Source organism: Crinia signifera, chromosome 8 (assembly GCF_055691185.1).
Source record: "Crinia signifera chromosome 8, ASM5569118v1, whole genome shotgun sequence".
NCBI lineage: Eukaryota > Metazoa > Chordata > Amphibia > Anura > Myobatrachidae > Crinia > Crinia signifera.
This window is the reverse complement of record NC_139224.1, coordinates 56,933,074-56,959,174: the sequence shown is the minus strand read 5'-3', so window position 1 is coordinate 56,959,174 and position 26,101 is coordinate 56,933,074. Positions and strand designations below refer to the sequence as shown.

At 44.6% G+C, this 26,101-nt stretch overlaps 1 long non-coding RNA gene across 2 annotated transcripts; it reads right to left on the bottom strand.

Annotated features, from left to right (window-relative positions):
• Window positions 1-22,296: 22,296 nt before the first annotated feature.
• LOC146027015 (uncharacterized) lies at window positions 22,297-24,143 on the bottom strand. Of its 2 annotated transcripts, none has more exons than XR_014454625.1 (3): window positions 23,940-24,143; window positions 22,662-22,765; window positions 22,297-22,373 (listed from the first exon to the last, which is right to left on the bottom strand). It is a non-coding gene; the product is annotated as an uncharacterized LOC146027015 (long non-coding RNA). The 2 variants fall into 2 exon arrangements; XR_014454626.1 differs by lacking the exon at window positions 23,940-24,143 and adding an exon at window positions 23,776-23,816.
• Between the last annotated feature and the right edge of the window lie 1,958 nt (window positions 24,144-26,101).

Here is a 26,101-nt window from a genome sequence, read left to right as displayed (position 1 = left end):
GACTCAGAAGGGAAGGAGTGATATTTGGATTTTGCAGCACAAATTCTGGTGGAATGTTGGTGGGTGCTATGTCGCATTAGCAAGACCCCCAAAGCACCAATACAGTGGAACCACCCCACAAGTGACCCCATTTTGCAAACTACACCCCTCAGGGAATTCAGCTAGGGGTATAGTGTACATTTCAAACCCCCAGGGGTTTCACCAATTTTGATACAACTGGGCAGTGAAAATGAAAAATTACATTTTTTTACACAAAAATGCAGTTCTGGCTCAAAATTTTTTATTTTCAGAAGGTATGAAGGAGAAAAAGCACCCCAAAATCTGTGCCCCAATTTCTCCCGAGTACGGCAATGCCTCACATGTGACCAAAAAATACCAGTTGGGTGCATGGCAGGACTCAGAAGGGAAGGAGTGATTTTTGGATTTTGCGGCTCAGATTCTGGTGGAATGAATGGTGGGTGCTATGTGGCATTAGCAAGACCCCCGAAGCACGGTGAAATTATGAACCTAATAATCCATAGATGTGTGGTATAATTTAAAACACTCCTTTATACATAGGCCGGGTTTGTCGGGGCAAGTGTCACACTGGACAATAGTTTGCTTTCTTATTCCCTTTTTATAGCAAACTTTGCACCTTTTTTGTGTCCTGCCCTTTTTTCCAGTGGAGGGGATTTCATCAGGAAAATGCTGCCCTGGTACAATACGGGGGCCAGTACTAGAAGTACTGGGGCCCTCTGCCTGCTGGTTCCCAAATATTAGGCCCTTTATGACTTCCTCTTGAAAGTGCATAAATGTCCCCCTCTGGCCGGTAGAACGGAATAGCACGTAAGCGTTATACAGTGCCATCTGGATGATATACACGGCCAGCTTCTTGTACCAGATTTTTGTTTTCTGCAGGGCACTGTACGGCTTCAGTACCTGATCTGAAAGATCCACTCCGCCCATGTACCTATTGTAATCCAGGATACAATTAGGTTTTGAGGTGTGGGTACTGGTACCTCGTACAGGGACGGAGGTGGTACTGTCTCCGTGAATTGTTGTCAGTATAAGGACATCCCTCTTGTCCTTATATTTGACCAACAACATATTTTCGGTGCATATTCCCCTGCTTTCACCCCTTCTCATTACTTGGGCAATGTGCGTTTTTGGGAGGCCTCTTTGGTTCTTGCGCACAGTACCGCAAGCTGCTGTACCTCTTGAACCAAGGGCCTTAAACAGGGGGATGCTAGTGTAAAAGTTATCCACATAGAGGTGATAACCTTTATCCAGGAAGGGGTGCACTAAATCCCAGACAATTTTTCCACTAACACCTACGAGGGAGGGGGGGCATTCTGGCGGTTTAATTCTTGAATCCTTCCCTTCATATACCCTAAACCTGTGAGTGTACCCTGAGGTGCTTTCACACAGCTTATACATTTTTATGCCATACCTTGCCCTCTTACTGGGAAGGTACTGGCGGAATTTAACCCTTAATTTAAAATGTATAAGGGACTCGTCTATGCAAATGAATTCATCTGGAATGTACATCTCTTCAAATTTGGCACTGAAATGATCAATGACCGGCCTGACTTTGAATAGCCGGTCAAAGGTGGGATCATCTCTGGGTGGGCACTGTGCATTATCGTTGTAATGCAAAAATTTAAGGATCGTCTCAAATCGAGCCCGGGGCATGGCCATACGGTAAAATGGGGTGCTGTACAGAACATCTGTACTCCAATATTGCCTAATTTCTGGCTTTTTTACTATGCCCATATGAAACACCAGACCCCAAAACGTCATCATCTCTACTGCATCTACAGGGGTCCACCTAGCAAATGATGACGTGGGGTTTTGAGCAATAAACTGCTGGGCATATAAATTAGTTTGGTCCACCATTAAATTTATAAAATCATCAGAGAAAAATAATTTGAAAAAGTCAATTTCTCTGAGACCTGTGGAATCAAATTGGATTCCTGGCATGGCCAAAAACTCAGGAACCTGGGGCTCAAAATTGTCTGGTGGTGGGGTCCATACGAGATCAATTATTGGGGGGGGGGGTCTCAGCTGCTCTACGGGGGCATCTTTGAGGGGGTCCCTCATCACCAGAGGAGGAAGAGGAGCTTAAGACGAATCCTTCAAATTCCCCGCTTGCATCACTGGCTGTGTCAGAGTCAGAGGCAAGCATGGCATATGCCTCCTCCGCTCAATACATTCTTCTGGATGACTGGGATGACATTTGGGATGACATTTGGGATGACATTTGGGATGCCATTTTTATTTTTGTGTTACTGGTAGTGAAATGTTTCAACACGTGTATAGTGTAGGGGGGGGTACAAACTTTATTTCAACCCGGGGGGTATGTAGTGTGTAGTGTGTATGTAGTGCAGAAAAAAAAAATACTTTATAAAAAAAAAAAAAATTGAAGGGGTTAAAAAAAAAAAAAATTGAAGGGGTTAAAAAAAAAAAAAAAAAGGTCCTGCGCCAAAAATTGAGCACAGATGTTGGTCAGTAACGTCCGTCACTGAACAGCGCTCAAAGGCAACAGGAATTTGATAAAAAAAAAAAAAATAGATCAACCCTGTGCCGAAAAAGCTGATCAGTGATGTACGTCACTGATCAGCGCACAGTGGCCACAGGACACCCACAAAATCACAGTGTGTGTAAAAAAAAAAATTAAAAAAAGACCCCACAGCACCCACAAAAAAAAAAAAGGTGATCAGTGATGCGACACTGATTACCAGTGAGGGGCAGCAGGTGCACAACCTTTGGTGCAACTGACAGTGCAACTGGCAGCAACTGACAGGTATATATATAAAAAAAAAAAACCTCTGCACCCCCAAAAAGTTGCTGATCACCTCAGATATAGTGATCAGCACAAAAGGCGGGGGGCAGCAGACACAAAATTTAGCACTCTCTATCACTCTCTGTCACTATCTCTCTCTATCTCTCTATCTCTCACTATCTATCACTCTATGACACTGCAGCAGCAGCACTGACAGTTATATATATGAAAAATAACCCCTGCACCCCCAAAAAGTTGCTGGGGGTGCACAAAAGGGGGGCAGCAGACACAAAATATAGCAGTCTCTATCACTCTCTGTCACTATCTCTCTCTATCTCTCTATCTCTCACTATCTATCACTCTATGACACTGCAGCAGCAGCACTGACAGGTATATATATATATATATATAAAAAAAACCTGCGCCCCCAAAAAGTTGCTGATCAGTTAATTTATACTGATCAGCACAAAAGGGGGGGCAGCAGTCAGTTATATAAAAAATATATAGCACAATCTGTCACTATCTCTCTATCTCTCTCTCTCTATCTCTCTCTATCTCTCTATCTATAACTATATCACACTGCAGCAGCACAAAATATAGCACTCTCTGACACTATCTCTCTCTATCTCTCTCTATCTATCTCTCTCTATCTAACGCTATTACACTGCAGCAGCACAAGTTCACAACACAGGAAGTCACAAGTAGTAACAGGATCCAGGAAGCATCCAGCACACTACAAGCAGTGATGAAGCAGTGATCAGGTAAGTATTTTGCTCGGTTCAGGTCAGTATACTGCGGCAGCTAGGCACGGTGACCGCACTGCACGCAATTCCAGACCGGAATGGCGTCTGCAGTGCAGTCACCGTTAGTTTAAATCCCCCTCCTTGGCTGTGATTGGTCCGTCGGTCCGACGAACCAATCACGGCCTTTGGGGGCGGGCGGGGTGAGGTGGGGTGACACCAGTGTCACCCTTACACCCCGCGGTGATTGGTGCTGTACTTTACAGCACCAATCACCTCCGATCGCGTGTCACCGGCGAACGTTATTCGCCGGTGACACAGAAAACGCTGTGAATGGCTGTTCACACTGAACAGCCAATCACAGCGATCGCCGACGGGGGGGCGGCATCGCAGCCCCCCCTGGGCATGCAGGGACATGTCTGCTGTCAGGGACAGCAGACATGTTGAAACTGTCACCGCGTCTATAGACGCGGTGACAGTTACAAGCCATGACGTACATTTACGCCATGTGTCGGGAAGTACTTCCCGACCATGACGTAAATGTACGTCAAATGTCGGGAAGGGGTTAATGAATGTAAGCTTCATGTAAGCATCTGCTATTCTTCCGCACTGTGGTGATCCCATAAAACAGAAGAGTTCACACTACCTATAGGGGAGATAATATCCATCATAAAGTTAAAGAAGTCTTTTTTGTGGACAAACTACACTATGGAATTCTCTCCTTGTCTTTATTGTCTCCACATAATATAAACATCCGGAGAGCAAGAGAAATAAAGAGAAGAGGAATTTTTGAAGAAAAACATTCGAAGGACATTGTCATATATGAATCACCGGTATAAATCGAGTGTCAAGAGCGCAATTAGGGGACTATCAGTTTTTTGTCATTATAAACTTTTGCCCATCCATCGGACGATATCTACTTAAAGGGGTCATCCATCCACTTAAATGGGTCTGATGGCATGATAGTGTCATGTGGAGGAGTCTTATCTAATGGTATAATAGAACCATTGGGAGGGTTCTGATGGCATCATGGTGGCATGTAAAGGCGTATGGCATAATAGTGGCATGATGAGGAGTCCGATGGCATAATAGTAGTGTGTTGATTAGTCTGATGGCTTAATAGTTGCATGCAGAGGAGTCTAATGGTGTAAAAGTGGCATGCAGAGAAGTCCGATGGCATGTGATGGCATGTGGAGTAGGTTGTGTTAAATGTGCTATAAGCAGCCCTATTTCTCACTTACAATCCTCTGCATGTATGAAAGCATATAACATAGTGTTGCACATACAGTACGGTACTGTATGTGCAAATTTCTAACTATTTTTCCATAGTTATACTATTGTATGGCAACAGAAAATCATTCAGATTTATCACAATATGATAAGCACATGTATAATTTTTCAAATATGGGTAAGATATGTCAGGGCCACTTACTTGTATTCCCCCCCCCCAGGCTAAAAGTTACCAGCCAGCCCATGCCAATGGGTCAGTGCACACCAGCACAGAATAGAAGACCCTGTGTGATTATGTGCTTCTCTGGCTTTATCCTGTTAGGGGGTATAATTAGTGTTGTCAGCAGGGACTCCTGAGCAAATCACAATGATTACAGTACATCAATGGATTTGAAAATAAACTCCTTAGTGGCATCCCTTGTACAATTTAAAGAATCCAGGAGAAGTTCAAAGCAGGTCAGCAGGAGATTTATGACTGAAACAGGAGCCTCCTGCAGGATGCAGGAGGGTAAGCAACTATAAAATAAACTCATCCCAGCAACTATATGTTAAGGTTCATATATTTTTCAGTCCTTTTTTTCTTGTTTAGGTTATGAAGAATATACAATAAACTAATTAAGTAGTAAGTGCATTGTAAACAAAGTGAAAGTATTTTTAATTAAAATTAAAAATGTTAATGTTATTAATATTGTCATAATCCTTAATGTGTAGTTGCACATACTGCTTTGTGATTACAGAGAAGAAAGAAAATATATCTGAAAATGCCGGGATTAGCAATTATATTGAATATTAAAATCCTATCTAAATTCTGAATTTTAACTAAATTGTTTCTGTTTATTTAAATATTCACAAACAATTTTTAGCTATTCTTCTTACATTTGTTTGGCAGGATATGTTTCATCATTTATTTTCTGCTTGTTCCTTTGTAAAACTATTTTTGTGTGTGTGTGTGTGTGTGTTGCACATTTCAAATGATGGCGCTACTCTATCTTGGTTCCGGTTGATAGATCTACAGTATCTAGATAGTGTAGCCCAAAAGGTCAGCATGCAATATGTCAACAGGGTCAAAAGGCCAAAGGCTGAAATCCAGAGCTCGATTAAGAGGTGGGCTCTGGAAATCAGTACCCCATGGCCCCTCTCTCTGAAAGTGTTCCCCTCCAACAGCCGCGGATCTGATCTCTGTTAGCAATCCGAACCACAGCACAACTCCGCCACTGACGGCCGTCACAGCCACCAGCACTGCAGAGCCAGCACAGGCTGTTAAGGCTGGCTTCTGCAATATTTTAAGATGCAGCCTGAGCCAGAAGTGGCTAGCGAGCTGCGCGGCTACCGTGTTTCCCCGATAATAAGACACTGTCTTATTTTTTTTTGTTACAAAAAAACCCCCATAGGGCTTATTTTCGGGGTAGGTCTTATTTTAATGCCCCTCATTCCTGCTTTTATCAACATCCACATTATGTCCCTCAGTCCTGCCCCTCACCTTATACTTTCAGCACAACTTTGGGTACTTATGTAGTAACTGGGCTGCCGATTTTTAAATTGGGTCCATCGCATCGCAGCCGACCATATCGCATGCGATGGACCCGATTTTTCCATAGAATTCAATGTTAAAATGGACTGAGTCCATTTTAACATGGAATTCAATGGGAAAAGGGGTCCTTTTCATACCCCTACTATGCAAGTGGGCATGGAGTTGGACATAAACCTGTAGCGAGCCACCGAGCCTGAAGCGTGGCGAGCCCCGCGAGGGGACACAGAAAACCGGCCCCTCGAGGGGCTCGCTTCGCTCGCCACGCTTCGGGCTCGGTGGCTCGCTACGCTCGCCACAGGTTTATATCCAACTCCATGCCTACTTGGATAGTAGGGGTATGAAAAGGACCCCTATTTCCCATTGAATTCCATGTTAAAATGGACTCAGTCCATTTTAACATTGAATCCTATGGAAAAATCGGGTCATCGCATCGCATGCGATATGGTCGTATGCGATGCGATGCGATATCGCATCGCATCGCATCTGATTGTATGCCTTAAGTTAAGGCATACAATCAAAAAATCGGCAGCCCAGTTACTACATAAGTACCCAACTTTGTTTTCCTTAAAAGGTTTTTCAGCCTTTCCACCGCCGCTGTCACTCCGCTCCCGCCTTTGTACCGTACAGATGCCGCTTGGATGATGCGCGGTGACGTCGTGTGTGTGGGGGGAATAGAGGAGGACGCCGAGCTGGAGGCATTGTACTGGTAGTTTAGCGCAGGCACTTGGGAAAATGGGGTTTTCGGTAGGGCTTAGTTTGGACCGTTGTCCAGAAATAAGGGTAGGGCTTATTTTCGGGGTAGGTCTTATTATCGGGGAAACACGGTATCACCTGCCACACACCCAGCCGTCGCCCTGCTGCATGCTAGGCGTGACCCTGCCATTCGGCCATAGCTCTGTCGCCCTCCCGCCCATCACCTGCTATCCACCTGCAGGTTTGTGATATTTTTTTTTAATGCTTTATACTTTAATATTATGGGACAATACAAAGGGGTAGGGATGACGGGGATGGAGAGGAGCAGCTGTGATGGGGAAATTGAAGAGGGTGACGGGAGGATGGAGAGGTGCAGCGGTGATGGAGAACAGAGAGGATGACTGGAGCGGTGAGGTGCAGGGGTGGGGACGGAGAGGATGACGGGGATGCAGAAGTGCAGGGGTGGGGATGGAGAGGGTGCAGCAGTAACAGGGGAAATGTAAGGGTGATAGGGAAGGAGAGGATGATGGGGGGAGGTGCAGTGGTGATGGGAATGGAGAGGTGACAGAGGGATGGAGAGGTGACGGGGGACACGGAGAGGTGCAGCAGTTACAGGGGGGAGAGGTGTAGAGGTGATGGACAGGTGTAGGGGTGATGAGGGGACGGAGAGATGCAAAAAGACAAATGTGGAGTGGCGCGACAATCAATATAGATCCATATTGTAATACAAGTCCTTGTTTAAATAGTATTTTCTTTATTAAAAAGTCTTTCTTTTTTTCTCTTTTCTTTCTCAATAGACAGTTCTTCACTGTAGATTGCTTGATACAAACTTATAAAAACGTTAGACAATGTTTCAAGGCCAGTATCGGCCTTTTCATCAGGTCATATAAAGTGCATAATAGATAAATTGGACAATCGTTCACTGTTTTGTGCAATTTACCTATTATGCACTTTATATGACCTGATGAAAAGGCAGACACTGGCCTTGGAACGTTGATCTCTATTCCCAAGGAAGCTTGCTTGCAAACACTGGATGTGTGTGTGTGTATATATAAGGAGTGAAAAACCTCACACTGTTCCATTGACAAGGTGGGTGCCGATCACATAAACATTTGCATACTGTAACCTCCATGACAGGAGGAGAGAGATCCACACACCAATAAATGAATATTCAAAAAAAAACTTTTTATAGTAAATGCATCATAAAAACGACAGATTTTCAGCACATGGCAGCATTTAGCATACAAGAATAACAAGGTCTAGGTTTACTTAACATCAGTGATCACTCCTTGAAGGTGAACTCAGAGACCTGCAACCCATCATGCAGCCCAGTGAGTGCTGAAAATCTGTCGTTTTTATGATTCATTTACTATAAAAAGTTTTTTTTTGAATATTCATTCATTGGTGTGCGGATGTCTTTCCTCCTGTCGTGGAGGTTACAGTATGCATACCTCCCAACTGTCCCGCTTACCGCAGGCCGGGGGCCGCCATTGTCCCGCGGTGGGGGGGACCAGAGCCAGATTAACAATGGGCCTGATGGAGCTATAGCTCCAGGCCCACTCTCCAAACAGGCCCATTTTGTAGCTGAGGGTCAGGGCTTTCCAACGAGATCAGCCCCGCGTCGTTAGCCCCCGGGAACCGGAGATACCGCCAGGCAAACCTGGAACGTTTTCCCCATAGGATGACATGGGACCCGCTAATTCCGACCTCCACCCAGTTCCAACGGCTGCCAGTTCCCGGAATCACAGAAGCTCGAGATTGATCTCAGTCGAACCCAAATCGCTGGGCCTTCAATCAGATACCTGGTCCATATGGGTTCATTGGTTCTAGAGATATTGCAGGTAAAACTATAATTTTTTTCATTTCTGAAATGTAATTTCATGGCTGTTCATGTTGTTTGAGGACAGATTTCTCTGGAACCAAAAGGCCCAGTTTCACGGGACCAAAATCATTCGAAGGCTACATGTAAATGGGTCAGTTGGTTCCGATGATATAGCTGGTTGTTTAAAGGAGGGCAGGGGTGGTTTTCTCTCCCCCTCAAACCAGAAAATGCAGGGACTAGGCTGGTGTAAAAGGGGCCAGTCCGAGAATGTCCCTGCATGATCCTGGGACCATATTCCCTGCATTTTCTGGTATGAAAGGGGTATTATTTAAAATAGCCGGGACATGCAGTGCTCTGAATACAGCCGGGCAGCCCCCTGCTCTCTGCCCGGCTGTTAATGGCTGTCATTTCTGCCCGGCGGCGACTGTCCCCCAGTTACCGCAAGCATGTATTCCCTCTTGGCAATGAGCATGTAATCCCACATGGCAACGAGCATGGAACCCCTGGCAATGAGCATGGAACCCCTGGCAATGAACATGTAGGTAAGCAACACTTATGTAGTATCATTTTTAATAGGCATTATGGTGTTTGGCATAATACGTAATGGAGATTATGGTGTGAGGCTTAACATGTAATGGGCATTATGGTGTAAATTTTTAATGTGCGCCAATGCCCCTATATTGCATATTGTGCATTATTGCTCAATCTGTTTGTTATAGTGCAGGCATGTCCAAACTATGGCCCTCCAGCTGTGAAACTACAAGTCCCATCATACATTGCCACAGTTTTGCAATTAGGGAATGCTAAAACTATGTCAAGGCATGCTGGGACGTGTAGTTTCACAACAGCTGGAGGGCCACTGTTTTGACATGCCTGGTATAATGTGTATTTTGGCTCAATCCATGCGGCAAAATGTAAATTTTGCCTTAATCTGTGTGGAATAACGTGAATTTTGACTCAATCTGTGTGCCATAGTGTGAATTTTTGCTCAATCTGTGTGAATTTTGTCTCATTCCATGTGGCATAATGTGTAAGAAGCAAGTACAGTATGAGGGGTTACTATTGTGTTGCATGATTTGTATAAGGGGTATATGGTGTGGTAAACTTAGGTTACCACATAAAAGGTGCTGACATACTGTCTACCAAGTTTCGGTTTTCAGTATTTTTTTATGACTGGAGTGCCGCCTCACCCCGCAAGTATCTTAGGACATCGGCGTCCTGCGGGTGCACCTTTGTAGTGCACCCGCCAATATATCTCCCTGCATTTTTCTTATGCCAGCCCCCTGCATTTTCCAGGTATATATAATTAGTTGAAAGTATTTACACAAATAGAGACACACCCATGAGCAGACCACCCAACCAGAACACTGGTCACGCCCCCACATTATTAGGTGCTGGCCACAACCCCTATCATTGCGCATAATAGGCCAATGATCATTTTCAGCTCCAGGCCCATTTAGACCTTAATCTGGCTCTGACAACAAGGGATAAACTATTATAAACATAGGTTGAACTAGATGGATACAATTCTTTATTCAGCCTCACCTACTATGTAACTATGTAATTTAGTAGTACTGGAGTTCTGTTTGTTCTTGTGTATCTCCTATATAGATTAATAACTCATTTTCCCACTGGATGATTTGGCCATGATCGAATTAAGGGAGTCCATAAACCATGCAGGATCTTGAAATATCGCTTGAGGGTGAATGCAATCCTTCAGTCAAGGGAGTGTCCTCACGATGTATGTGGTATTTGTAATCCACAGTATGCCGGTGGTGGTGTCCCATATGTTGGTATATTGCTGAGAAAGTTCCAAAGTTAAACCCAGGGATGAGATACGGAGATAAATTGTAGTAGGAAAACCAGTACAACCTTTAGAATCCGGACCTGGTTTTAAAAGTACAAGCGCCACCTATGTGGGAGCAGCTCGTCACTACACCCCACTAGGCGCCTGTTCCATTCTTGAGCCCACCCAAGTGCTCAATTATACCCCCTTTTTTCTTTTAGGCTAAAAATTAACCCTACAATATCCGTGTGTGCATATACATGTGGTAGGGAATATAGATTGTAAGCTCCACTGAGGCAGGGACTGATGTGAATATTCAAATATTATCTGTAAAGCGCTGTGGAATATGTATGCGCTATATAAGTATCTGGTAATAAATAAATAATAAACAAATTTTAAATAATGACTTGGAGACTTATTGGCAATGAAAAGGGTCAGGTTTACTAGCTGAAGTACCGGCGATGGTTTAAATGTTAAATGTTCAAGTAATCAATGAGTTGGATTTAATTGTCCATTTCAAAAATAATTAGGAGCTTAGCAGCTCTTCCAACACACCCATGAGGTGGCTGCTCAATGTCGTTTTTGTTTTTGGGGTGTCGCCAGTAGCCCTAATCCCCAGCTTGTTCACGTCAATTCCCTCCAGTTTCAAAACAGAAAATTTAAATAGAGAAAAACACTGTAAATGTGTAACAACAATTGTTGGAACTGGAGGGATCAGTGACAAGTCTTATTAATAATTAGAAAAATACAAAAACTGTAAATTGAAAAAAAACACTGTAAAAGTGTAAAAACTTTTGAACTTTAAAACAGGAACTTACCGCTTTAGACCATGATCTTATGTTTGGTTGTTCTGCTTTGCTGGGGAGCCGTCAGTAAAGGTGGGAGAAATGATTCGGGTTCAAGAGTCTCACGCGGCACAGAGGGCAGATGTTGTTTACCTGCAGCCATTCTGTCAGACAGGGGACATGGAAGGTGTGGTGACAGTACGATACAGCCATTTCTGTACCTACCCCAATGTCAGAGATACAGATGGAGCAGTACTCTGGTTCCTCTCCGTCTGCAATGGTGCGCCTGCTGTAGGTTGGGAGATGGGACAGGACGAGCCGCATGATGCTGTCCAGCAGGAGGTGTTCTACTCTCTCTGCAACTGCCTGATGGTCTCTTCCTCTTCGTCCAGATCTTCCTCTTCCCGATGTTGGTCCAGATCTTCTTGCTGACCGACTCCCACGGGATGGTCTGCGGCGTCCTGACCTCAGCCATGTCCCTCTGATGTTCGGGCTGGGTCCATCTAAAATGATATTTCATATATTGTAGATATAACAAATAGCCATATGTGACATGTAAAGATCAGATATTGCTGGTGTACAATAAGATTTGCAGCAGTAACATGATTTATATATTATATTACTATACAACTGAAAAACAGAGCTGCAGCAGTATGAGTGTATGGATGCAGGCCCCAATGCTTAGCGGTTACTGATCTTTAACTGACAGCATGGGAGGTGCCAGCCAGTAACACGGGGACACTGGCCAGCCACCACTGCTATAATCCCTCCCACTACAAAGGACAACTGCTAGAGAAGAGACATTGGTCTAAGATTTAATTTACTAAACATTTACTGACCTTCATTTCCAATCAGCTGGGATAACTCTCGACGGCTCATTGTAACCGGAGGCAGAAGGTGATCAAGTTAAAAAAAAAAAAAAAGGGGGGAAAAAAGAGAAAGAAAAAGCACAGATGTAATTGTGCGCTGAGCTCCACTCACTGATAACTCGCTAGGAGAATCACTGGCAGCGATTAATAACCTGCAAATTGATATCACCTGAGAGGCCTTTTCTCTTGTGTCCACATCAGCTGCTGCCCAGGAAATGCCAGTGATATTGCTGTGCACTGAGGATTGCAATGTGGCATGCGGGCGGCAGTTGGTGGTGGCAGTTGGTTATGGCCATGCAGCACAGCACATGTACAGTTTACCCCACATCATCCTCTGCTGCCAGCAATACACTGGACAGAGCCACATTGTAGCAGGGGGTCCACGTACATCCCAATGTTTAGTTAAAATGTCTCTTACATTACTACTTTCTAATATAAGAGAAATGTTAACTAAACATTGGGATGTACTAACTGTCCATCCCCTGCTACAAACTTTTCTTCCTCCCAAGCCTCAATTAGTGTTTAGGTGAGCTGCCATTCTGAAATCTGTCATCACCTTAAGTCAACTGTTAAAATAAATTGGTTACAAACAGCGAAGATGTTTTCCCATGCAATAAGTGCAAAACGTGCCAATATGTAGATGAAGATTATAGCACAGATTTTGGGACAAAAAAATCATGGGTTATTAAAAGCTGCATGACGTCTCACTACACACCTGATCTATATACTGTAAATGTGGAAAAAGATATATCGGAAAGACCAAGCGTCAACTTTATGCAGCTTTCTGTCAGAAAAGTAAGTCAATACTTACCTGTCAGATGGCTGCTGATGACTGAATTGGGGGCAGATGCTGAGGTCATGTGACATCACCTGCATCCCATGGGAATGTCAGTTCATGGGGAGGCTGGGTGTTCCCCTGCTGCCTCCCCCCGCCCTCCTCTGCCCATGCGAACGCCTTGGAGAGTGTGATACTTACCAAAGGCATTCGCACAGGGAGTCTGTAAATGCGCAGATCCACGCATGCGCATTCACAGACCCCCACCTGAATCAGGCCCTGTGTATCTTTAAGAAGGTGTGTCTTTGACAATCTCTCGCTCTCTCTCTATATATATGTTTTTCTTATTACCATGCAATTACTATATATCCTCTAGTTTCTGAGACCCAGGAGTCTCTCTGTGCATGTAGAGGGACTAGTTAGTGTTAGTGAGTGGATCACTGAAGAACAGATGGATAACTAATATTTTGCTGCTGTGACCTGTGACCTCATCTTAAACAGCCCAAAAAGGCAATACAGGTGGAGTATCCCGTATCCGAATATCCGTTATCCGAATTATTCCGAAAACCAGACATTCCAGAAAGTGAAATGTTTTTTTTTTTTTTTGCTAAAAACTCACTGGGGACATTTGTAACAGCATCACTGGGGACATGATATGTAACTGGCACTATATATGTGCAAGACAATGATTGCTTGCCATTCAAATTCAGTGCTGAGATAGTACACACATTTTATTTCACGTTTTGAAACCTTGTTTTTTGAACAAATAAAATATATTTGTGTGTATTTTATGTGTTTATACAGCATAAATGCAAGATACTTCAAAATACATCATTGAAATATAAAAATATTCCGAAATACGGAATAATCCGTTATCCAAAATTCTCCTGGTCCCGAGCATTTTGGATAAGGGATACTCAACCTGTTTTTAAGTACATCAGCAGGGAAAAGCAGGGCTGACCCGTTTTAAGTATAAAAGAGCATTGACCTGGGAATAACGTGGTTGAAGTGCAGTGTAAATGGGGTCTGAAGCAGGGTCTGACCTGGAAAATTCCTGTGGTCAAAATATAGGGTTCGACCCGGGATTCTAGTGTAAAAGTGGTATTAGAGGAGTCCGGGTCTGCTGCCCACTTGTGAAAGGGTGGAATCTATAACACTGATCGCTCCTCCCCCAATGCTGACTTTTTCATTGTGGTGAGCCATATATTTTTTTTGCAGATTTTTTCCCTAAAGGGGCTTTGCCATACTTGCCGACTTTTGTTTTCTCCTCTTTGTGAGAAGCCAGGGGGCGGGGCAGGCATCAAGTCCCGCCCACATAGCAGTCAAACAACTCAATTCACTGCATTTTAGCCCCGCTGCGGACCCACGAAAACCAGTAATTTTGTGCAGCATGGAAGGGGGTGCGGGGGCTGCCTGGCCAATGCGGGAGGATTGCCCACCTTCCCAGGGGGCCAGGTGGGGGGCATGAGTTTTGGGAGCCTCCTGACAATTCCGGGAGGGTAGGCAAGCCTGGGCTTGGCCAAACCTCCTATGATAACCGGCACGTCCCCCCAAAAATTATTGAGGCCCCAGCCAGCTCTCTACAACACTGTAAGTAGTCACAGCAGTGACAGCAGATTACTGTTACCATTGATTATCATTAGTTTCGTTGGTGTAATAGCATCAGCTGACTGCTCATCTGCAAAACAAAATCCACCCATGGTTCTCCATCAATGCCTGACTTATCGCATTAACGTTGGAGCTATCAATAATCAACACTATATTCTTAAGCCAGGTGCACTCATTACTGACTGACACATTTTAAAAGATCTCAAAAGAGAAGAGATGGCTTGCACTGACTATAGCATAAGGTCAAATAAGTGAACCAACTATATTAAGATAACAATATTTGGGAGGTTTTTTCTTTTGTTACTGGGGTTCATTTCTTATCAATAATGTTAGTCTATCTTAGCTAGACGAGGATATTATTGTTAGCTGTTTAATATATGAGCTAGATCATTGGTGCTTAGAGAATTGCTTTGAAACATGGCCATGCACTTATACTATCCGTATATCTCTACAATCCTGGGAGCTCGGATGGCGCCTCCGAGTGCTCGATTTAATATATGCCCAGATACACCCTGTGTAGCTGATTTCCTGACTGTGCACATTATGTACGTTGTAAGTGTAAATGGCTATGGCCGCACTTGTATGCATATCAATGTATGATATTCTACCTATTGTATAATTTATGCATACACCATTGGATCTAACACTAACCTGATGTTTGTAGGGTTAAATGTTTGTTACTGGTAATGTAAAACCAATAAAAAATACGTAATTTAAAAAAAAAAAGATAACAATATTGATATTATATATTAACTTGTTGGTGGTGCTCCCTAGAGTTATGGGTAACCATAAATAAGAAAAAGAAAAAAGATAACTCTCTTTTTAGGGGCACTAACTTTTGCTGTGAAATTGATTTACAATTTCGTACACATGGGTGAAAGAAGACAATACAATATGCGTAAATGATCTCACCTGGAGACCGAAGAATAATTAGAAAGAGGAAAAAATTACAGAGGAAGAGGGGGAAAAAGGGGAATAGTCAGGGATAGACAGGGTTGACCTAATTCTGAGCACACTTTGGCCCTTATTCAGATCGGTGCGGCCGGAGCCGCATACGGTGCTCCGGCCGCACCAACCAATCCCCGCCCACAATACGGATCGCCACGGCCGTCCGTACATGGACGGCTGGCGATCCGCATGAAAATGGTGGGGCGTACGCCTCCACCATGGTGGGAGCTGCCCCCTGCATTCGATGGTCGGCGACCATCGAAGGCAGGGCCGCACGCTCCACCAGCTCACGCAAGCTTAGAGCACACGGACAATCGTCCGTGTGAAAGCTTGTATGGGGGCGGGCAGCTGACATCCGGCGATGTCAGATGCCCGCCCTGTACCCACGCGTCATAGCCTCATTAGCATGCGTACGCCCCGCGTTTGCATGGGAACGCCCATGAAACGCGGGGCGTATGCATATGCAAATGAGGCTTCGTAGCCCCTCACGCCCCTATCCACCCCCTTTGCGGCGGACAAAATACGTGTACGGCGAATTCGGCTGCACATGCGCAGAGTGCCCTCTGCACATGCGCAGACCGAAAACATCGGCGGAACGGCCGCAAGCGGCCATTACCGCTTGAACCAGAATAAGGGCCTTTAAGTGGATGTTTGTTATTATGAGAGTGAATTGATGTTCAATGTTGGGTAAGGATGGTGATGTACACAATAAACATGTATCTCGCAAAATGGAGTCTAGGTTGTTGTCCCTTTAATGACTCAACATACCCTCTGATAGACAATGAGAGATACAGGTTGAGCAACCTTGAACTACAATTGTACTCAAATAGTCTAGGTTACTGTCCCTTTAAGAGTAGCTAAATACCTTTACATGCTTACATATACTCTTATGCTCTCAAACAAACCACTAAGAGGTAATAGTGAAAACAGATTAGTATTAGGACTGCAGCTAAGCACAAATGGTGTACACAGCTACACATATGGGAAATATTTTGTAAAAAGTATTTTTGTTAAAAAAAATTTCTTAATGCTTAACCCCTTCCCGACATTGGACGTACATTTACGTCATGGTCGGGAAGTACTTCCCGACACATGGCATAAATGTACGTCATGGGTTAAAACTGTCACCGCGTCTATAGACGCGGTGACAGTTTGGAGATGTCTGCTGTCCCTGACAGCAGACATCCCCCCTGTTCAAATGTGAACAGCCAATCACAGCTATTTCTGTGTTACCGCTCGGTAACATAGAAAACGGTGGTGATCGGTACAGCACCGATCACCACCGATCCGCGGACACCCTCTCCCTCCCACCCGGCAGCACCATGTGCTTACCCGGCACCCGGCAGCCGCTCTCCTCCCTCTGCTATGCGCCGCAGCGCTGCCTCCCCCCTCCCTCCCTCCCCCCGCCAGCAGCAGCAGCACTAGGGACTGTAAAAATGTAAAAAAATGAAATGAAATGATTATATATATATATATATATATATATATATATATATATGTGTGTGTGTATGTGTGTATATACACACACACACATATATATATATATATATATATATATATATGTGTGTGTATGTGTGTATATACACACACACATATATATATATATATATATATATATGTGTGTATATACACATATATATACACACATATATATATATATATATATATATATGTGTGTATATACACATATATATATATATATATATATGTGTGTATATACACACATATATATATATATATATGTGTGTATATACATATATATATATATATACAGATAGATATTCCCGACCGAAGACGTATATATACGTCATGGTCGGGAGGTACTTCCCGACCGAAGACGTATATATACGTCATGGTTTTAAACTGTCACCGCGTCCATAGACGCGGTGACAGTTTGGAGATGTCTGCTGTCCCTGAGCCCCGGTCGGCGATCGCTGCGATTGGCTGTTCAAATGTGAACAGCCAATTGCAGCGTTTTCTGTGTTACCGGCGGCTAAGCCGCTCGGTAACACAGTGATCGGTGGTGATCGGTGCTGTTAAGTACAGCACCGATCACCACCGATCGCCAGCCCCCCCATCCCACCCGGCAGCCCCCCCTCCCTCCCACCCACCCGGCTGCCGCAGCGCCAGCACCCCTCCCAACCCCCCACCAGCCGCAGCGCCAGCCCCCCTCCCAAAGCTGTTGACCAAAATGGGGTCACTTGTGGGGGGGTTCCACTGTATTGGTGCTTCGGGGGTCTTGCTAATGCGACATAGCACCCACCATTCATTCCACCACCAAAAATCACTCCTTCCCTTCTGAGTCCTGCCATGCACCCAACTGGTATTTTTTGGTCACATGTGAGGCATTGCCGTACTCGGGAGAAATTGGGGCACAGATTTTGGGGTGCTTTGTATCCTTCATTCCTTGTGAAAATGAAAAATTTTGAGCCAGAACTGCATTTTTCTGTAAAAAATTACATTTTTTTACACAAAAATGCAGATCTGGCTCAAAATTTTTCATTTTCACAAGGAATGAAGGAGACAAAGCACCCCAAAATCTGTGCCCCAATTTCTCCCGAGTACGGCAATGCCTCACATGTGACCAAAAAATACCAGTTGGGTGCATGGCAGGACTCAGAAGGGAAGGAGTGATTTTTGGATTTTGCAGCACAGATTCTGGTTGAATGACCCCTGAAGCACCTATACAGTGGAACCCCCCCACAAGGGACCCCATTTTGCAAACTACACCCTTCAGGGAATTCATCAGGGGGTATAGTGTACATTTCAAACCCCCAGGGGTTTCACCAACTTTGATACAACTGGGCAGTGAAAATGAAAAATTACATTTTTTTACACAAAAATGCAGTTCTGGCTCCAAATTTTTCATTTTCATAAGGTACGAAGGAGAAAAAGCACCCCAAAATCTGTGCCCCAATTTCTCCCGAGTACGGCAATGCTTCATGTGTGACCAAAAAATGGCAGGACTCAGAAGGGAAGGAGTGATATTTGGATTTTGCAGCTCAGATTCTGGTGGAATTTTGGTGGGTGCTATGTCGCTTTAGCAAGACCCCCGAAGCACCAATACAGTGGAACCCCCCCACAAGTGACCCCATTTTGCAAACTACACCCCTCAGGGAATTCATCTAGGGGTATAGCGTACATTTAAAACCCCCAGGGGTTTCACCAATTGTGGTACAACTGGGCTGTGAAAATGAAAAATTACATTTTTTTACACAAAAATGCAGTTCTGGCTCAAAATTTTTCATTTTCACAAGGAATGAAGGAGACAAAGCACCCCAAAATCTGTGCCCCAATTTCTCCCGAGTACGGCAATGCCTCACATGTGACCAAAAAATACCATTTGGGTGCATGGCAGGACTCAGCAGGGAAGGAGCGATATTTGGATTTTGCAGCACAGATTCTGGTGGAATGAATGGTGGGTGCTATGTCGCATTAGCAAGACCCCCGAAGCACCAATACAGTGGAACCCCCCCACAAGTCACCCCATTTTGCAAACTACACCCCTCAGGGAATTTATCTAGGGGTATAGTGTACATTTCAAACCCCCAGGGGTTTCACCAATTTTGATACAACTGGGCTGTGCAAATGAAAAATTACATTTTTTACACAAAAATGCAGATCTGGCTCAAAATTTTTCATTTTCACAAGGAATGAAGGAGACAAAGCACCCCAAAATCTGTGCCCCAATTTCTCCCGAGTACGGCAATGCCTCACATGTGACCAAAAAATACCAGTTGGGTGCATGGCAGGACTCAGAAGGGAAGGAGTGATTTTTGGATTTTGCAGCACAGATTCTGGTTGAATGACCCCTGAAGCACCTATACAGTGGAACCCCCCCACAAGTGACCCCATTTTGCAAACTACACCCTTCAGGGAATTCATCAGGGGGTATAGTGTACATTTCAAACCCCCAGGGGTTTAACCAATTTTGATACAACTGAGCTGTGAAAATGAAAAATTAATTTTTTTCATTTTCACAGCCCAGTTGTATCAAAATTGGTGAAACCCCTGGGGGTTTGAAATGTACACTATACCCCTAGATGAATTCCCTGAGGGGTGTAGTTTGCAAAATGGGGTCACTTGTGGGGGGGTTCCTAACTTTTAGCATCTTATGGTGCCTAGAAACCTACATGGTGCCTAAAAAATAATCTCATAAAAAGGAGGCTCCAAAATCAAGTAGGTGCTCCTTCTATTATGAAGCCTGTGGTTTGGTCACCGTGCACACTAGGGCCACATATAGGATATTTATGAAAACAAAAGAATTGGGGGAATCAATTTTTAGTCACATTTCTCTAGTAAAATCTACTGTATTCGTTAGAAAAATGTATTAAAATTGAAACTCTGCAAAAAAAAAGAAATTTTGAAATTTCACCTACACTTTGTTTTAATTCCTGTGAAACAGCTAAAGGGTTAACAAACTTCCAAAATGCTGTTTTGAATACTGTGAGGGGTGCAGTTTTTGAAATGGCATCATTTATGGGGGTGTCTCACATACAAGTCCCTCAAAGTCACATCAGAACTGAACTGGTCCCTAAAAAAATCAGTGTTTGAAATTTTCTTGAAAATTTGAGAATTTGCTATTCATATTGTAAGCCTCCTAGTGTCCCAAAAAATTAAAAGGAAGTTGAAATAATGATGTCAACATAAAGTAGACATATGGTCTATGTTAGTTATTCACTATTTTGAGTGGTAAGATTATTTGTCTCACAAGCAGAAAATTTAACATTTTGCAAATCGCAAAATTTTCCATTTTTTTCCGACATTTTGGTAAATTTACCACTAACTTGAAGTACAATGTGTCACGAGAAAACAATCTCAAAATCACTGGGATAAGTAAAAGCAAAAAAAAGTTATCCCCACTTAAGTGAGACATGTCAGATTTGAAAAAAAGGGCTCTGTCAGGAACGCAAAAACTGGCTCTGTCAGGAAGGGGTTAAGTGATAAAGTGTATCAGCTTATATAATTAGATGAACACCACTTGTGATCTTCCGCAGAATCACTTGGGTCATCAATAGAATGAGCTGAATTTAATAAGTGTTGTTATATAGTGAAAGAAATTATGGGTGACATTCTATGGTTGCACATAAATGCGCATGTTTTTTTAGCGCACCACATCGCCGCAAATCGCACTTTTACAAATCGCACTTTTCAGTCATAATTCGCATATTTAATGTGATGCGTTTTGGAGGCTGAAAAGTGCGATTAGGTGCGATTTGCGGCGAAGTGGTGCGCTTTTAAGCAACAAAATAGTGCGAATTCTTCCGCCGGTCATGTGCGATTTTTGGACCAACCGGAGTGCGATATACAAAACTGTCTCCGCATGAGTAAGAACCCCCCAACCTATTGGCCCACCTGTGTCCCCTCCATTATGCATCACACCCCCTATATAAAGGGGCATTGACGCCATTTCACTCTTTGATAGGAAGTAAGGAGCATGGAGAGGAGCAGTGGCAGTGTGCGTTCAGGAAGAGGTGTTGGTGGCAGAGTGAGGAGTGGCAGAGGGAGCAGTGGCAGAGTGAGGAGTGGCAGAGGGAGCAGTGGCAGAGGGAGCAGTGGCAGAGGGACCAGTGGCAGCAGCCAGACAAGTGTGAGAGGCAGCAGTGTGGCAGGCAGCATGGCCACAGCAAGGGCAGCCCCACACCAGGCCCTGGGCGTCCAGCCCCAGCAGGAGGAGGTGGAGGATCCGCTGGCATCCCCATCCTACAGCCAAGACCTTGACCATACCCCACACCAGCTGCAGGAGGGCCACATGTCAGAGGTGGAGGCAGATGGTGGTGAGGAGGAGGAAGACACTGCCATGGAGGAGGAGGGCTACATGGCTGGTGTTGAAAATGAGGAGGAGGAGGAGGAGGTTGAAGCTGGCCGCACCAAAAGTGGCAGAAAGGTGCGTTTTTCCTATGAAGAAAATGCAGCACTTGTCTGGGCTATCCTGCCAGTGTTTGACCGTTTGCTTGGCAAATCTCACCACAAGACCACTGCACAGCGCAAAAGGGCTATGTGGAAGGACATCACCCAGGCGGTGAACGCTGTCAGTCAGCACAAGCGCCTGGTCCGCAATGTGAAAAAGAGATTCAACGACATCAAAAGGCAGTTGAAAAGTAAAATGGCCATGGAGTTGGAGGAGGCCACCAAGACTGGAAGAGGAAGCCCCACCACTGTGTGCTACACTTCGTATGAGGTGAAGCTGAAGCGCATCATCCCCCCTGAGGTCCTGCCTGGCATGCACGTGGCGGATACCGATAGGCCAGAAACGCCATCTAGAGCTGGTAAGTGTGACCCCATGCAAACTTGAACATACATGCCAATGTATTATAACTATAATGTTCACTTGTATTGTTATGCAAAGTAAAGTGCTGCTGTGGAACTACATAGCCCAGCAAGGTCATGCACAAGAAATTGCCTGCTACTCCTTTAAAATTGCTGATAATGCTGGGCCTTGTAGTTCCACAACTGCTCACATTGATTAACACTGTAACATTCTTTCTAGCACCCTAACATGTATGTGGACAAAAACCCAGAGGTGTACTGGTGGTTTAGCTGCCATGCCTACATAGCAAAGATTATACAATAGTTGTCATGTGTACAATAGTTTAATATTATGAATGTCACAGAAAAAGTAGTGGGTACCAAAACAAAATGGTGGCAAATAAATAAAGCAGTCCTTGTCCAAAGGGTATTGTCCACTATTGTCATCTCATTGCCTGTTTGCACAAAATGCTTCCCCATTGCAAGGTCCATAATGGCTGCCCATCTTTCCTTCTACAGATTGTCAATCCCGAAGTGCTCACGCATCCAAGACCAGAAGGCCCGTTGCTGCAGAATCTGCGGAAGCAGGTAAATGAACAAAAAACACACCATTACACATACAGTACACACACCCATGTCACCTCAACAATATCTCATAGCACATTCAACTTCTGTTGCTACATTGCAACGGAAATGAATGGCATCTGAGCTACGCATGTGACATATTATTAATGTGAATGTTACATGCTGTATCGGGGTACATGTGTAAGTACATAACACCCCTAGGTATTTGCGTCCAGCATCTCAGGCCCTATGTAAAACAGTATAGAGGACAGTGTGGCCTATATATGCATGAGTACTTACCTCTTCTCTGTATCCACAGGTGCTATACAACTAGGGTCAAACCAAACAGATTCTTCAATGATGGTGCTAGACGAAATGGACATCATTCTTGAACCAGTCGACACCTTTGCGGCCGAGGAAGAAATACAGACCTCGTCACAGAGTGATCTTCCCCCAAGTGGGGTGTCTCCCAACCCACCCCCACCCACCAACACACCCCATACAGCCGCTTCGGCTTCCCAAGTAGCTAACTCCTTGGTTAATTTCAAGGAGAAACAGATAGAATTCATGGCCTCCCAAAGCCTACAAATAGGTAATATCCAGGGGTACATGCGTGACACCTTCCTTCAGTTACGGAAAATGGCACGTAGTGTACGGGTATGTGTAGGCACTCATGTGCGCATTGCTAACAGCATTGACACCCGTCTTGCTGAGCTAACTGCTGCTGTAAGGGAGCAGAATAGGCATATTGTCAGCCTGGCGCAAAGTATTGCTGCACTCACCCAATCATGCACAGCGCAGACTAATGCCTTACTAGCTATGCAGGCCCAAATACAGCAGATGGAAGCCAATGTGGGAGGTGGCGCAGCATCCACCCTCAGCAGTGTATCCAGCACCCCAATAAGTGGCTCCCCCACTTCCCCACCCCGTCGGAGTGTTAGGACCTGTGGTGGGCTTGGTACAGGGTCTAGAAGTGGTGTAGGGGTGCCTGATGTTCGGAGAAGGTAGCTCCTACATATGTTTCTTTATTTTTCCCATTGCCAATCATCTTGTAACATGCCCCAGAGTTGTTATTTTTCAGCTGCAAAAATGCAGATTGTGTCTGACAAAGTAGACAGAAGTAAAAATGTCTAGCCGCATCCCATTGTGTTTGTGTATTATTTTTTAACCAATTATTGTCTGCAGTCTAAAATATTGCTATGGTATATGACATTGGGATTGCACTAAAGTAGTGTTGGGTATCTCCTTGGCTGGCAAAGGTTGTGCATCTACATATTCCAGCAGGCTCTGACACTCATGGTTTGGACTGTAATGCTTAGAGTGTGTCAGGGCATGCTGGCACGTGTAGTTCCACAACACCAGTGAGACATGTTTGACTGCATACATCATTCATACATGTCTGAAAAGTACTTACAAGCTAGATATCAGCAAGGGATAGGTCAGCACCACCATCTGCATCCGTTGGTCTCTGTGTATTAGGCTAAATGTGGGTGGAAGCAGATGGTATTGGTCACACATTAGTTAATGAGTACACTTACAGCACAGGTACATTTTGCAGTACAGGGCACATGTGCTTACCAGAAAAGTATCGGCTGATGATGTGTGTGCGCACCAGATTCCCCCTCTGCGTACCCCTCACTACCGGAGGTGTGGTAGGTTGGGCTTCCTCAACGACTGCTGCATGCTCCTCCTCCACATAGGCAGGTTGGGACAGGGCTATGTTGTGCAGCATGCAGCAAGCCTGGATAATCATGACTACTTTGCCAGGGTGGTAAAGCAGTGTACCCGACGACATGTCCAAACACCGGAAGCGACTCTTCAAGACGCCAAATGTGCGCTCCACCACATTACGGGTTGCAATTTGGCTTCATTATACCGGTGCTGTGCAGGGCCCTCTGGGGTGCGCAAAGGTGTCATGAGCCAGGAAACACACCCATATCCTGAGTCACCTAAAACACAGATAGGAAGTGATTGCCTTATATGGTAATGTATGTGTTGCTTTCAAACAGGACACAATGGTAGAAGAGCAATATGCTTGTGAAAGAGGAAACACACACATTGCAGCAGGTACAATTAGGGACAGACAGGGTATTATGGTAAAAGGTACTTACCTAGTAGCCAGCCCTCTGGCATTTGGTGGTTGGTAAATCTGTTCCAGAGGGCTGAGTGTCTCAGAATATAGGCGTCATGGCAGTTTCCCGGAAAGCCTGCAACAACACTCAGGATTTTCAAATTAGCATTGGATACAACCTGCACGTTCAGGGAGTGCCGCCCACGCCTATTGACGTAGACGTGTCCCCGCACGTGCGGTGCCCTAATCCCAATGTGTGTGCAGTCTATAGCTCCCAGCACGCGAGGGAATGCTGAGAGTCTATAGAAAGCCAACTTGTGGTCCTGCCACTCCTGCTCAGAACTGGGGAATCTGATGTATGTCCGCCACAACTTCTTTAAAGCAAGTAACACTTGAGTGAAATGCTTAGAGAAAGTGGCCTGTGATACCCCCAAGGCCCATGAGGTCACAGACTGAGTGGAGCCTGTGGCCAAATAGTAGAGGGCACACATTAATTTGTGCAGCCCAGACACTGCATAGTTGCCTTCTCCAAAAGGGTCCAAATCCTCTCTCACCTGCTCATATAAGTCCAACAGGTTAATGCGGTTCAGCCTAAACATCCCCACAACCTGCTGATCCGAGAGGGAGTCCAGGTACAGCCGAGCACGATACATACGTGGGGTACGCAGTAGTGGGGGGGCTACCTGGATCTGGCGCGCAGCTTCCTCCCTCCTGCGCAGCTCCTCCAAATGGGCCACATCACAAATCATCAACTCCAAACCACTCTGCAAAATCTCCATGTTTCAAACCCTCACAGGTGTCCTAAATGCTGTTGGGGTTTATGTAGGGGTGTTTGTGAGTGAAAATGAGGACACCTGTGTTGAAATTAACCATGTGTGCACTTGACCAAAATGAGTTCTGTGCAAATTCGCCAAACAGAACCTGGTCTGAAATAAGTGCGATAATTAGACACCTAAAAAGTGCGATTTGCGAAAACGCTTTGCATTAAATAAGCGATTTGTATACTTTTCTGTACGAAAACATCTGGATGCGATATAAATGCGAAATAATCTCGCACTGTTGGTCCGCATACCTTAACGCACATAATATGCGATTTCAGCCCCTTAGCGCATCCCATTAAATTGGCGATTTCAGTGAAAAATGCGATAGCGCCATTTTGTGGCCTAATTAACGCCAAAAAAAGCAGATCTCATCCCATAGAATGTCACCCTCTATATAATGAAAAAAATAATAATAGCATTTAAAAATGGCGAGAATATTTATAATAAGGTGGTGTCAACCACTTTCAGGAGACCCAATAATTTATCAATAACATGAGCTAATTAGCTTCAATAACGTCATGCACGCATATTGTTTTACACATGAGCTAGTATAGCAGTGAAAAGACAAGTTTGTACCCCTTGGTGTCCCAACTGCCTCTCACTTGTCCGTGTGCCACAAGGGCAGTGAACGGAATCCAGTAAGATACAGGATAAGGGGCTGCCAATATGGGAGCAAAATAGAAACAAAATGACTGGGATCTGCTGTTGTGCCTCAGCTCTTGGATCACCCCTGTTGGTAATCCAGCGCAGGAGGTCACTCTTGACCGACGCACAATGAGAGTCCCTTAAGTAAGGAGGAAAGGGATAGCGGCATAGGAGAGTATGTATCAATCCTAATACACTTTTAT